The sequence below is a fragment of the Microchirus variegatus genome (assembly GCF_963457635.1).
Source record: "Microchirus variegatus genome assembly, chromosome: 19".
Taxonomy (NCBI): domain Eukaryota; kingdom Metazoa; phylum Chordata; class Actinopteri; order Pleuronectiformes; family Soleidae; genus Microchirus; species Microchirus variegatus.
Genome location: NC_139820.1, coordinates 14,731,589 through 14,744,624, shown reverse-complemented (window position 1 = coordinate 14,744,624; position 13,036 = coordinate 14,731,589).

Sequence of the window (13,036 nt, the reverse complement as noted above, 5' to 3'; positions counted from 1 at the left end):
CACACACCTGCTGCATGGGCTTCCCTGTCTTAGTCACACGAGGGGGATCCAACTTGAAACCAGTTTGTGTGTGTGTGTGTGTGTGTGTGTGTGTGTGTGTGTGTGTGTGTGTGTGTGTGTGTGTGTGTGTGTGTGTGTGTGTGTGTGTGTGTGTGTGTGTGTGTGTGTGTGTGTGTGAGTGTGTGTGTGAAGCCCATCGTAGAGTCACACAAGGTGAAATTAAATTGAAGTCAGAGGAGCAGCAGCTGCAGTCTCTGGACAGTGCAGGTCATCAGTATCGTCTCTCAGGTAGTTTCAGAAATTGTGGGATTTGGAGTTGTTAAATGAAACCAAAAGGGTGAGTATGTAGAAGAATCACTCACGATAGAAGAAGCCTGTACGGCTTCAGCTTGAACTTGTGTACAACAAGTTCCTCCTTATTTCTCTGATACACATGACTTTGGATGGTTGGACCATTATGTGCGTCATGTATACAGTTTATACCTGTGGTAACTATTTGAATTGTGGTGGCAGATTATCTCGATTCTTGTTCTGAAAAATATGATTTTCCATTGTGGGCATATTGTATGGATATGGTTTACATAAACATGGCCCTTTTGGCCAAGATTCTTGTGTATGTTTAAAAAAAAACAACATGCATGCATTTTTAATTGTTTTTCAAACATCTCTTGAAAAAAAAGAAAAAATAAGCTATTCAAATGATATTAGGTGGATGTGTCTGTAAATTAGTCAATAAAATATGCACATTTTGCTTGATTTGTGTCATAAGAGTTTGACATCTTTACAAAAGTGGGTCCTCGATATGGACTGTCTCTGCTTATAACCATTACCTTCATATGCTGTTTTAAATTACGAGGTTATTTTATTGAAAGTAGTAAGAATACCTTCACAACTATACATTCAAGTTTACTTTTATTCAGTTTACAAAATGCAAAGTGAGGAAACAGAAGAAAAAAATAAATGAAATCAATATTTGGTGTGAACTCCTGTTGCTTTTGGTTCCCATCTGCCAGTGTTTATGGGGAAAGCTATTGAAGGTTGAACGTCTGTTGTTGAACATGTGCAGTTGACTGTCCTGCACGATGTGACCCACAGTCATAGTGTTGTGATGCCATTGACTTCTGTTTTACCAATTAATAATTATACATTTCATTTATACAGTGGTTTTGAAGTGTGCTCAAAGATGCTCTACATATGCTTCACAGTGATATACAGCATGCTGTATCTTTTAAAATGAATTATTCATCTTATTATAACTGTAATAACATATATATATATGAAGGTTCATGTCACGCCAAGCAGAAAACTGGGACTCTTCTATGTAAAGTCAGAGTTAACATCGTGACGAAAGAGCAAAATGTTTTTTTTGTGGGGCTTATGTACGTTGTTAAATTATTGTATTATGATTCAAAATAGTTTTTTAACATCTTAAAAATGACAAATAGAGAATCTGAAAGTATTTGGTAATTACATTGTTAAACTTGTAGCTATACGTCAGTAGTTCTCTCTAAAGAGTGGATATTAAAAAATAAATAAAATCAAATTTGATTGCTGTGTAATTCTTTGTAATTTCTTTGTAGTTTTCTGTAGTTTTCTTGTAGTTGTATGTATTTTTTGTATAATTGTCAAAATAATGTGCAGCATACAATACAATTGTTTATTAATAGCATGACACTTTACAACAAAAAATAATTTCCTTTACTTGAATTAATTCATTTTTTTCTGAAACATGAATAAAACATCTACATGGTTCTGATTTATGGTTAATTGTTCTTATTAAAGGGATAGTTCCACATAGTGGGGCCCACACTTTTGTTTTTGGGTTTTGTCTTCTTGGTTTACCTTGTTGTAGATTTATTTGTATAGCGCCCATTGATGTGTCACAGAGTTTTCCCCTTTCATCCCAAAACATATTAGCAGAATTTTCTTTAATTTCTATTATTATTTAGCTCACAATAGTTTACCATCTTTAGTGGATTATCATAGTTAGGACCAGGTTTTGGTTTTCTTCAGGACAGCTGGTCCAGAAAATGACTCAACGAGTTCAAAAAAGTGTTGAATGCGTTCAGAAATAGAGTTTAATTTTTGTCTCTGTCCGTGTCAGTTTCTGTCTCTGTTAGTATCTGTGTCTCTGTGTCGGGGTGTCTGTGTCTGTGTCTTTGTCTCTCGGCCAGTGCCTGTCTCTGTGTGTCAGTGTTTGTGTCTGTGTCACTGCCTGTATCTCTGTGTATCTGTGTCTCTGTGTGTCAGTGTCTGTGTGTCTGTGTGTCTGTGTGTCTGTGTCTCTGTGTGTCTGTGTGTCTGTGTCTCTGTGTGTCAGTGTTTGTGTCTGTGTCACTGCCTGTGTCTCTGTGTGTCTGTGTGTCTGTGTGTCTGTGTTTGTGTCTGTGTCACTGCCTGTGTCTCTGTGTGTCTGTGTGTCAGTGTTTGTGTCTGTGTCACTGCCTGTGTCTCTGTGTGTCAGTGTGTCAGTGTGTCTGTGTCTCTGTGTCTGTGTCTCTGTCTCTGTCAGTGCCTGTGTCTCTGTGTGTCAGTGTTTGTGTCTGTGTCACTGCCTGTGTCTCTGTGTGTCTGTGTCTCTGTGTGTCTGTGTCTCTGTGTGTCAGTGCCTGTGTCTGTGTGTCAGTGCCTGTGGTTGGCTCTGTGGTATTTCTGTGGTTGTTTTGTTTCAGACTTAGATGAAGAGCTCAAAGCTGAGTGTAGCGATAACATCTCAGTGAAGACGTCTCTGTCTCTCCTGTTTCTCCAGCACACAGGAAAGGGTCGCACACCCACACACACACACAGCAACAGCACAGGTGTGAGTGTGTGTGTGCGTACGGGCGTGCGTGTGTGTGTGCGTACGTGCGTGTGTGTGTGTGTGCGTGCGTGCGTGCGTGTGTGTGTGTGTGTGTGTGTGTCAGAGACAGAGAGTGACATCAAAAAAGAGAGAGCAAAAGATTTACTATAATATAACTATAATTATTATTGTTTGATTCTTTTTTATTATGATGAAAAAGCTTTTTTGTGATCTGATCATAACATGAACAGATGTAAGATTGAATATAATTCTGTGTATTAAAAAGGCTTGTGCCATATAAATGAATCTCTTTTTGTTCATGTACATATTCACTTTGAATATTTTAAATGTGATTTCATTTCCTCCGTGTCTTGTCTGTGTGACTGAATTGACAATAAAGTTGATGTTGACTTTAATTATGATGTAAAACCAGTTTTAGAAACCATGTTTTTTTGTGTGCAAAGACAACACTAGCAACATGTCTATGGTTAAGACTGAAACAGTTCTCTGTGAACTGTTAATGGTAAAAGTTCATTGTGGAATCCCATGAAACCCAGAGTTCCCATGAGTGAGGAGAAGTAAATCAAATGATCTGAGAGAAAATGACACTTCTGCTCCTGCTCTTACAGTTCTGTTTACACGCTCAAAGTAAGGTCCCAGATGAAAGTCAACCATCAGATATTTAAGGTTAGAAGGTTAGAACAACACGTATCGTTGTCATTACTAGAGGCGGCTCCAAGGTGATGCAAGTTTAGACATCAGAAGGAAACCCTGTTACTCACCTCCCTCCTTACTCAACTTCCTCTTAACACAATATTGACAATGGAAGTTCAACACCCACCTCCAAACCTTTCTTGTGTCACACACACACACACACACACACACACACACACACACACACACACACACACACACACACACACACACACACACACACACACACACACACACACACACACACACACACACACACACACACACACACACAGTATGTTGTAATGGAAAAAAAAGATGTCTTGAGATGAATTTAATAATTACAAAGATTGTGAAATAAATCATTTTGATTCTCTTCCTCCATATGAAACGTTTACATTAAGAAATAATAGTGAAAGACAAAAAAGATCTCTGCTACCATTTTACATGACATAATTCATCCACTGAGATAAACACATCTGAACTATGTTACATATACATGTGGAGTGTCTGATTCTGCATACAAACACGTTCAAATCCAGTCAGATTCTTTCTATAGTTTGGCCCATTATAAAAATAGGTAAACTCTGACATACTTTCTTGTGTGATCATCTACCCAACACATAAAATAAAATGTTGTGTTTTTTCATAATTCATTAAAAAAATGTTTTTAAAAAAGCAGGTGAACTGAAAACATTCCTTAATTAAATGGAAGCATGGTAATATTATAGATGGAAAATGACAACATATATTGTATGTTAAATTAAAGTGATGGTTCCAGGTGTTTTGTCTTTTCTGTGGAGTGTAAACAGCTCATCCTCTCACACCAAAGTCCACAGAGAAAACAAGAGGCTGCTGGTCTTCTGCCTCATTTCACAGGGTAAACTTAATGAAGGGTTTCAAACACGCTGTGAAGTAAAATCACTGGTTTTCTCTGTGGACTTTGGAGCAGTTTTCAATGAGATGCAGACTTCAGTGACAGTGATTTAATGAGTTGAGTTCAAATCAAGTTGTCCACTGAGAACAATGGTGTGTGTCTTGAACTGGAGCCTGAGGACACCTGTTACAACCACAAACACACAAAACACTTGACACTGTAATTACATCTACATCATTACATTAGCTTCTGCTGCTGAAAGCTCAGTATAAAACTCTTCTCTGACCACACTTTCATGCTGCACTGGACTTCAGCTCAAGGGAAACTGTGAACACAAATACAAGAGAATTAGTGTACAACCACATGGCAGTAAAACATCCATCCATCCATTATCTACCGCTTTATCCTCCACCAGAGGGTCGTGGGGGGTGCTGTGCCTGTCTCAGCTGACATTGGGCAATAGGCGTTTTATTTTTTATTACTTAAACCTACTTATAGTTTGACGCAGTCGACGCAGCTCTTCAGGACATCTGTCTCACTCTTGACAGAGGAAAACAAAAAGTTTGATTAATGAATGGTCAATTATAGTACCTCATAGTAAATAATAATATGAAAAGGAAAATAATACTGTAGTAATCGTCTTACTTTCCAAAGTGGTGGTAGCATTTTTTTGGCAGCCCTGCAAAAAAAGGAAAGTTGAGGGCTTTATTTTTATTTAAATGACTAAATAATAATTTTAGTTTACTTTATTCAATTTTATTTGATGTTTTACTCACGGCTGAAGTAGTACAGTGTGAAGATGAGAGTCACAGCCAGGACCACAGTGAATCCGACCAATGGCCACAGAAGCAGGGAGTCGCATCCAGATTCATCTACGGCAAACGCAGCACACAGTCAAACGTGTTTGTTTACCTAAGTATTAATGCAACACTAAAAGAGTTCAATTTTAGCATTAAACTAACACCAAAATAGTTCAAATCGAACTCTATTTCAAACTGTATTTGGTCCTTTATGACGTTAGTTACTGTTTTTATATTCCTTTTTTTTACAGAAAAGTTACCGTTACCGTTGAATTATAGCTTATTGCTTTGTTGCCATGTGACATCATCACATATGATTTGTTTTGGGTCCTGGTACAGGGATAATGAATGCACTGTGGTTGTATGTATGATGGCTGTAACTGAAAAACTGATTTCAGGCACCGTATTGATCGAAATAAACCACACCAAAGTCCACATAGAAAATGAAGTCCCCGTTCAGTTTAGGACAAAATCCACCATGGGTTAGTGATAAAACTGAACTCTTTTTAGCATTAAGTTAAATAGTTCAAAGATTTATATAAAATACATATATATTTCAATGTGTATTTGGTTCTTATTGGCATTGATTTAGTTCACTACTCCATCTCTATGTATTATAGCTTATTAGGCATTGTGAGACATGATGTGTTACCCTGTGACTTTCAAAATGTCTTCTGGATTTACAAAACAAATTAAAAAGGCAATAATCGGTTATTCTGCTCCTCTGTGTCTCATCACATTGTAGTCAGCCTCATTCAAACAGATTTATCTCTTTAAACACACATACAGTAAATAGTACACAAATAATTCACTGACGCAAACAAGCTAGAAGTTACCGTGTGAAGGATGCTTCTTCTTAGGACAGCGACAGCCAGGCTTGACAGGTGGAGGTTTGGTCAGAGGAGGTGGTGTTGGAGGAGTCACTGTCACAACCACACCAAAACAAAAGCCTCAAGACTGAGCACTCAGAGAACACCAATATCCATCAAGTTCATTCAATTTTATATATGGATCCCTATCACTTCCAACATGTCATTATTTCCTACATCCAATATCCATTATTAATGACTGTGTACGAAAACCATCAAATCAGTCTAGCTTGACACTTCCATGCTGACCGGTTCTGTTTGTTCTTCTCTTAGTAATTTCCTTTCTACAGTTTTTGACAGATAGATGAGCTTGTTTTGTGAAGGGTAGGTGATCACCCAAGTATGTTTCCATACAGCAGCAATAAAAAATACAAAGTGATGAAACCCCGTCCCAATCTACCACTGAACCACAGCCGCAGGTGAGTGTAGACTTTGGTCAGAGTTTTCTCTTATTAATAACAAGAGAAAAGTGAATTAAACTTTGTTAAATCACACATTAAACTATGACATTTTGTAAATGTAGACAGTGCAGTGAAAAAAGGGGGCGGAATGAACTCACATCACAATATGATATGACAATATCAGGACCCTCATGTGGATAAAGTGGTTTACTGTATATTCTGATAGATGGGAAAATTAATGTTTATGATTTCCTAATAAAGGATTTTCTTATCTTAATTTATTTTATATTGTACATTATCAAAACTTATCTTATCATACCATATATTATCTTAACTTCAGCTAACGGCAGAGAGAAGTGCATGGAGGTGTTTAAGGATACAAACCTCCTGGTTGAAGGAAAGAGCCCGGCCTCCATATCTCTGTGTTGGCCTTGTCCTTTATGACACAGGAGTAAATCCCTCTGTCGTCCTCCTGCACATCGAGGATACGCAGCACAAAGGACATACCTCTCTTGCTCAGTTTGATCCGTGTGTCCTTGACATTCGGCCCGTAGATCACACGCTCAGCGTTGTTGCATTTAGCTAAAAAGGTTAAGCTGTTTTTTGGGGGAATGGTTCTGAACCAGTAGACTGAGTCACAGGAGGAGTTACCACAGCCACACTCAACAGTCTCCTGACTGGAGATTTTAGGGTAAAGGTTTGTGACGGGCTCTTGCAGCAGAAGCTGGCTGGAGCCTGCAGGTGTAGAAACAGAGGGATGTCAGAGATTTCAATAAATGACAGTTTAATAAAATCATGTCAGTGTTCTGAGAGGTTTGAGGCAAAGTCGTTTACTTTCCCTACATAAAATGAACTGTAAGGTAAAGTTACTTTCAAGTAACGGTGATTCAAAATACACCAATAATAAGTGTGGCACGAATTAAAGAAGTCGAACTATGAGGAAATCTTTTTTTGTGAAGTTGACATTTTTGAAAATAGCAAAATGGGGGAGGCTGATTTATGCAACGTTTAAGCAATGTCATCACTGTATCACTGTAAGAGCTTTGATCAGCTCTGAGGCCTGTCTTTGTTTTGAAGTGCAGGTACGTATATGTTGGCATACGGCACAACTGTCACTCGTCTTAAAGAAAATCTCGAAAGGTGAGCAGCAATTTAAAGGCTGTGTGTGTGTGTGTGTGAAAGGTTAATACTCGCCACCTCTAAAGTCTGTTGGATGATCACAAACTTCTCACCAAATTATACTTCAATATATAACTGGAAATGGTTACGAAATGTTTGAATATTGTAGTGTTAAATCATTCTTCAAAATGAGCTACAGTTTACACTGCAAAAAACACAAACTTCATTTCAGCGACCTAACAGAAGAACAATGCTCATTGCAATGCCCTGATAGAAACATTTACAGAATAAAAACTTAAATAAGAAGAATTATGACAATAATGATAAGTGTGATTTTTAATCCTGACAGTAAATATCGCATCTATATAATAACTTCATCATCTAACAGGCTTTCTCAAACTCTTTGAGGCAGGAGAGGCCTGATGTTGGGGAAAAAGATACAAAAACTGCACATAATATTACTATTATTAATAATAATGACATTGTAATATAATTTAAGAAGAAGTACAGATTCATTTCAGTCTACGAGGACAATGACGCCTCCATCGCTGCAGATGGCTGACAGAGTTCTGGTGTGGCCAGAACTGGATGTTTACAAAATAAAAAGTTTCTAAGGTTGTAGGTCCTACCTGCCGACCACAGAGAGACGCTCAGCAGTGACCAAGCCAACAGCAGCGTGGTCATTCTGTCTGATCACCACAGTGTGTATACGGGTGGCTTTGTTTCTTCTGAGGTGGCTGAGTAAAAAGTGCTGATAGTTTCTTTTCCTGCTGTCTATCTATCAGAGGTGATGGGAGGAGGAACTGAGCTGAGCTGAGAGAGCCACGAGATGACAAGGTGAAACCCCAATATGACACACACACACACACACACACACATGTATATGTATAAGACATATAACCAAACCAGAAGATGGAAAAAAAATAATAGCGGTGTAAAGAAAGAAGAGTTTTTAAAAAGCCTCAGAGTTGCAGCTGAGCTTGCTACCAAGCATTTATTGTATTGTTTATCACACAGATCACGACAAACAGCTGAGAACAATGAGAGAGTTGTTGTGCATGTTGCAGTGAGTGCTGTGGTCTTTGCCCAGGTGTGTGACCCATAGAGCTGAGCAGAGTCCTACATATACCCTACAATCTGTATGTATGCTAACATCAAGCCTCACAGCACAGCGCAATCGCGCACTGACGCGTCATTCTCTTTTCATTTGAACTTCTCATATGAAGTTGATGAGGAATGAGGATTAGTGTCATCAATCATCTGTGAAAATGTTTATTATTAATATTATTATTATTATTATTTCAACAAACTGAATGTTGATATATGAATGACATTTTAATTTAATTTGCTTTTCAAACTGGTCTAAAAAAATTCAACATTTTTAGAATGAAAGCCAGTGTGGTTTGTATGGGTTTGAAATTTGCCCTTTTCAGCTTCTAATTGTTTGAACTTACTTTAATAGTATTTTAATATTTTAATCGTTTGTCTTGTAATATTGCTTATTTTTAAGTATTTCAATTCAGCGCCTTTTTTTTTATAAATAACGCTGGGTTGGATTTTGAAATTTTAAATTTTAAAAGAACTTCTTCTTCTCAGTTTTTTTTAACCTCAAATCACTGACAGTTCAAATCAAACGGATAATGATTAAAATAAGTAATAATAACAATTATTACTTGGACAAGTTAACTATAGAAACAAAGATCATGAAGAGACAGAAGACCACACTTAGAAAAAACAAAAGAGCGACAAAGCTGTTTTTTATGAATGTTCACTGTCATCACAATTACAGTCATTTAGAATAACTCATTTTGTGCTGCATCAACCATAATTATTATAAAATGGAATTGTTTTGCAACAATCATTCATTTTAGATAAAACAGAGGGAAGAAAAACTGCAAATCTAAACATTATAAACAAGACTGGAGTCAATGAAGGATTGGGATTTTTAATCAACTATGAAAAACGTTGGCATGTTTGACCTCATGAAGACATTTTTAATATGTTTCTCACGTGCCTCTCTTTCCCACTGACACTTATATTTGACAGTGTGACAGTGTTTCCCAAACTTACTCTTCTTTTCAAAGACAGCAAACTATGTTATTTAAAGAATATGTACGCTTTTGAGCTTCACAGTTAGGAAAATTCAGCAAATTTGTTTGGGGGAAAATCTTCTTCAGGATTCTCCCTTTAGATGGAAAGGAGCGTATAGTCATTATTGTGAGTATAGCTTGTTAAAGTTGAGGGTCGCATGGATTCCACTCAATATCAGCAGATCCTGGAAAACAATGTCCAGGAATCAGTGACAAAGCTGAAGTTGTGTCGGGGCTGGATCTTTCAACAAGACAACGACCCTAAACACTGCTCAAAATCTACTAAAGCATTCATGTAGAGGAACAAATACAACGTTCTGGAACGACCATCTCAGTCCCCAGACCTGAATATAATGGAACATTTGTGATTTGATTTAAAGCAGACTGTCCATGCTCAGAAACCATCAAACCTGACTGAACTGGAGATGTTTTGTAAAGAAGAATGGTCCAAAATGCCTTCCGCCAGAATCCAGACTCTAATTGGAAGCTATAGGAAGCGTTTAGAGACTGTTATTACTGCAAAAGGAGGATGCACAAAATGTTTCTTTTGTGATGCCTAAACTTATGCACATGCCTAATTTTGTTTAAATAATTCTTGCACACTTTCTGTAAATCATATAAACTTTATTTCACTTCTCAAATATCACTGTTTGTCTCCTATATGATATATTTAACAGAAATGTATTATCCAAACAACCAATGATTTATAAAGGAAAATCATGAACATTTACAGGGGTGCCCTAACTTTTGCATACCACTGTAAATTGGAACTAGGAAGTCAGGACTGGGAGTGACATCACCCTCTAGTTCACCCCTGAGAAGCGGTGAACTAGAGGACTCGATTGTTAGCAATAGCAGTTGATAAAAACACTCGACAGTGTGTAGCTACCGTGTTGGTTACACTTTACAATAAGGGTCCCTTAAAAGGAACCCTGGCTATAAGACTTGTAGTTCTTATAAGATAAATGTTAGTATCAGTTATAATAAATTGATGTCTTCGTTTTTATAAAATTTGTAAAAATAGTTTAACTCGTAGGTCGCCATTGTTGTTAACGTCGCAATGCACTCTGGGTAGTGACGTATAAAGGTTGTATTGGGGGCTTCGGGACCCTGTTGTGACTGTTCAGCATAAACATGTCATATGTTCAGCCTTTTCAATTTGAACCCGAGCGAAACATACAGGAGGAGGACAGCACTGACAATGTTCCACAAAACGAGCATCAAAATGAAGAGCAAGAAAGACGGGATGAGGCGAGAGTGGGACAAAACCGGTGGTGTACGTGCGGCAACTGCGTCTCCATATATGGATATACAGTTAAGCGGCGAATGCAGAGGCGGGTTGGCTGCTCAGGAGAGCGTCCAGCGTCTCTGCCGCTTTATAACGCGAATTTCACTCGCTTCACGCGGGCGTTTAGGCTCCTTATGTGGGAGAATTGTCGGACAGGCATTTGGTTTAAGTCTCCGTTTGTATCCACCCGCTCTGGTGAGGTCTTTTAGCAGTTTAATAATATATTACAATCATTATTATGTATTACTTAGCATTAGTAAACATATTAACACATTAATAAGCAGTTAATTCATGTTTACTAGTCACAGTTAGTTAATCAATAATTAAGCATTAATAAAAGTTTAATATTGTAATTAATTATTAGGTATGCATTACTCCGCATTAAAGGTCCCCTATTATGCAAAATCAACTTTTTAATCTTTTAGTACTTATATTTGGGACTCAGGGGGCCATACCAGTCCCCAAAATGTGAAAAAACAAGACTCAGTCATGTTTTAGTGGTTCCACTTTGTGTAAGTATAGGCGATAAAACATGCGATGTTTACACCTCCCGACCAAATGACGACAGTGCTTACATTTAACCGTGAATTTTGGCACCCCGCCAGGCAGAGTACTTCACAGCTCCACCGTAGTTCCCCCTTGTCCCTGTGAAATACGAGAGTGCAGGCGAGGGAGGAAGAGTGGCTGCACAGCAGAGCACAGTGTTTTATACAAACTTCCAGCCTCAGAGGATTTTTGTGTCCAGTGGATATATTTGATCGTGTATGTAAATTCCTATGCTGGAGGGACACCTTGAGCGCACCAGTTACGTGCCTGCGGTTAGCGAGTGACGTGTGGATCGGTGATATGAGGAGCACGCGTTTGAAAGCACTGCAGAAAGATGTAGATGTTGTCCTACATTTCTTCTCAACCAAAGGCTGCCTTTCTGTCGTGTTTCCAGTTCTCTCCTCGTGTTGTTGATCCACACACCAGTTGGAGCCGCAGTTACACTGGTGCGTTCAGGGTCTTTTTCTAGCATGGGAATTTACATACACGCCGCGCGGCACGGCGCATTAATCGTTTTTCTTCGATTTTTTTATGATCGCGAGAAGCCAAAATTGTGGTCACTCTATGCATTACGGTGAAACGCAGTAACAACAGGTAAACGGACATTACTATGGGGTATATGGAGCGGGGGTTGTGACGACGCTGCATGACAATGGCTTAGTGGCAGCTGTGGCTTAGTGGTTAGGGCTTCGAGCTCGAGACCGACCAGTCCGCAGCTGAAGTGCTGTTGAGCAAGGCACCTAACCCCCTCACTGCTCCCCGAGCGCCGCTCACTGGCATGGCAGCTCACTGCGCTGGGTTACATGTTCTACACCTCACTGTGTGCTGTGTGTGTTCACTAACTCACTGCAGAATTGAATTTCCCCTTGCGGGACTTAAAGGGTTCTTAATCTAATCTAATCTAATAATAGGTGATAAGTGGCGACACTCCCCTGGAAGCAGTGGATGTGTATTAACCTGGGTCTCATTCACATGTAAATGATCAGGCACAAAACCGAGCGTTCTGAAAAAAAACGTTTTGGCAGAGTTATTGAACTGCTATTGTGCTTTATCCTTATGATATTTTGACTAAAGCATGACACAGACATGTTCATTAGGGCACCAGGACCTAGTTTAACTTGGGTTAATAGGGTATAATATGGGACCTTTAACACATTATTTGGAGTGAATAAGCATTAAGTAACAGCTAACTAATGCATTGTCTAATCATTCACTACATCGTGTACATGTTACCTGGATGAGCATTAATAAACTTTGTAATTAATCTTAATCGTTAACTAATGCTGTGTATGTCATCGGGTAGCCGTTACCTAACGTTATGTAATGTATTACTAAACATAACCTGACCCAACCCTTAATAACTGCCTCATAAGCATTAATTAACCATTACTGAGTGCTTTTTGGACCCTTATTGGAAAGTGTAAACATGTATCCCTTAGGAAATGCATAACAGTTGTAAATAAGCATTACTTTATCAACTTTCAGATTTTTAAGACCAATTAATCACTCGCGGGCTAATATGGCCCCCGGGCCCTGAGTTTGACACGTGTTGTAAAGTGTTACCCATGTGTCCA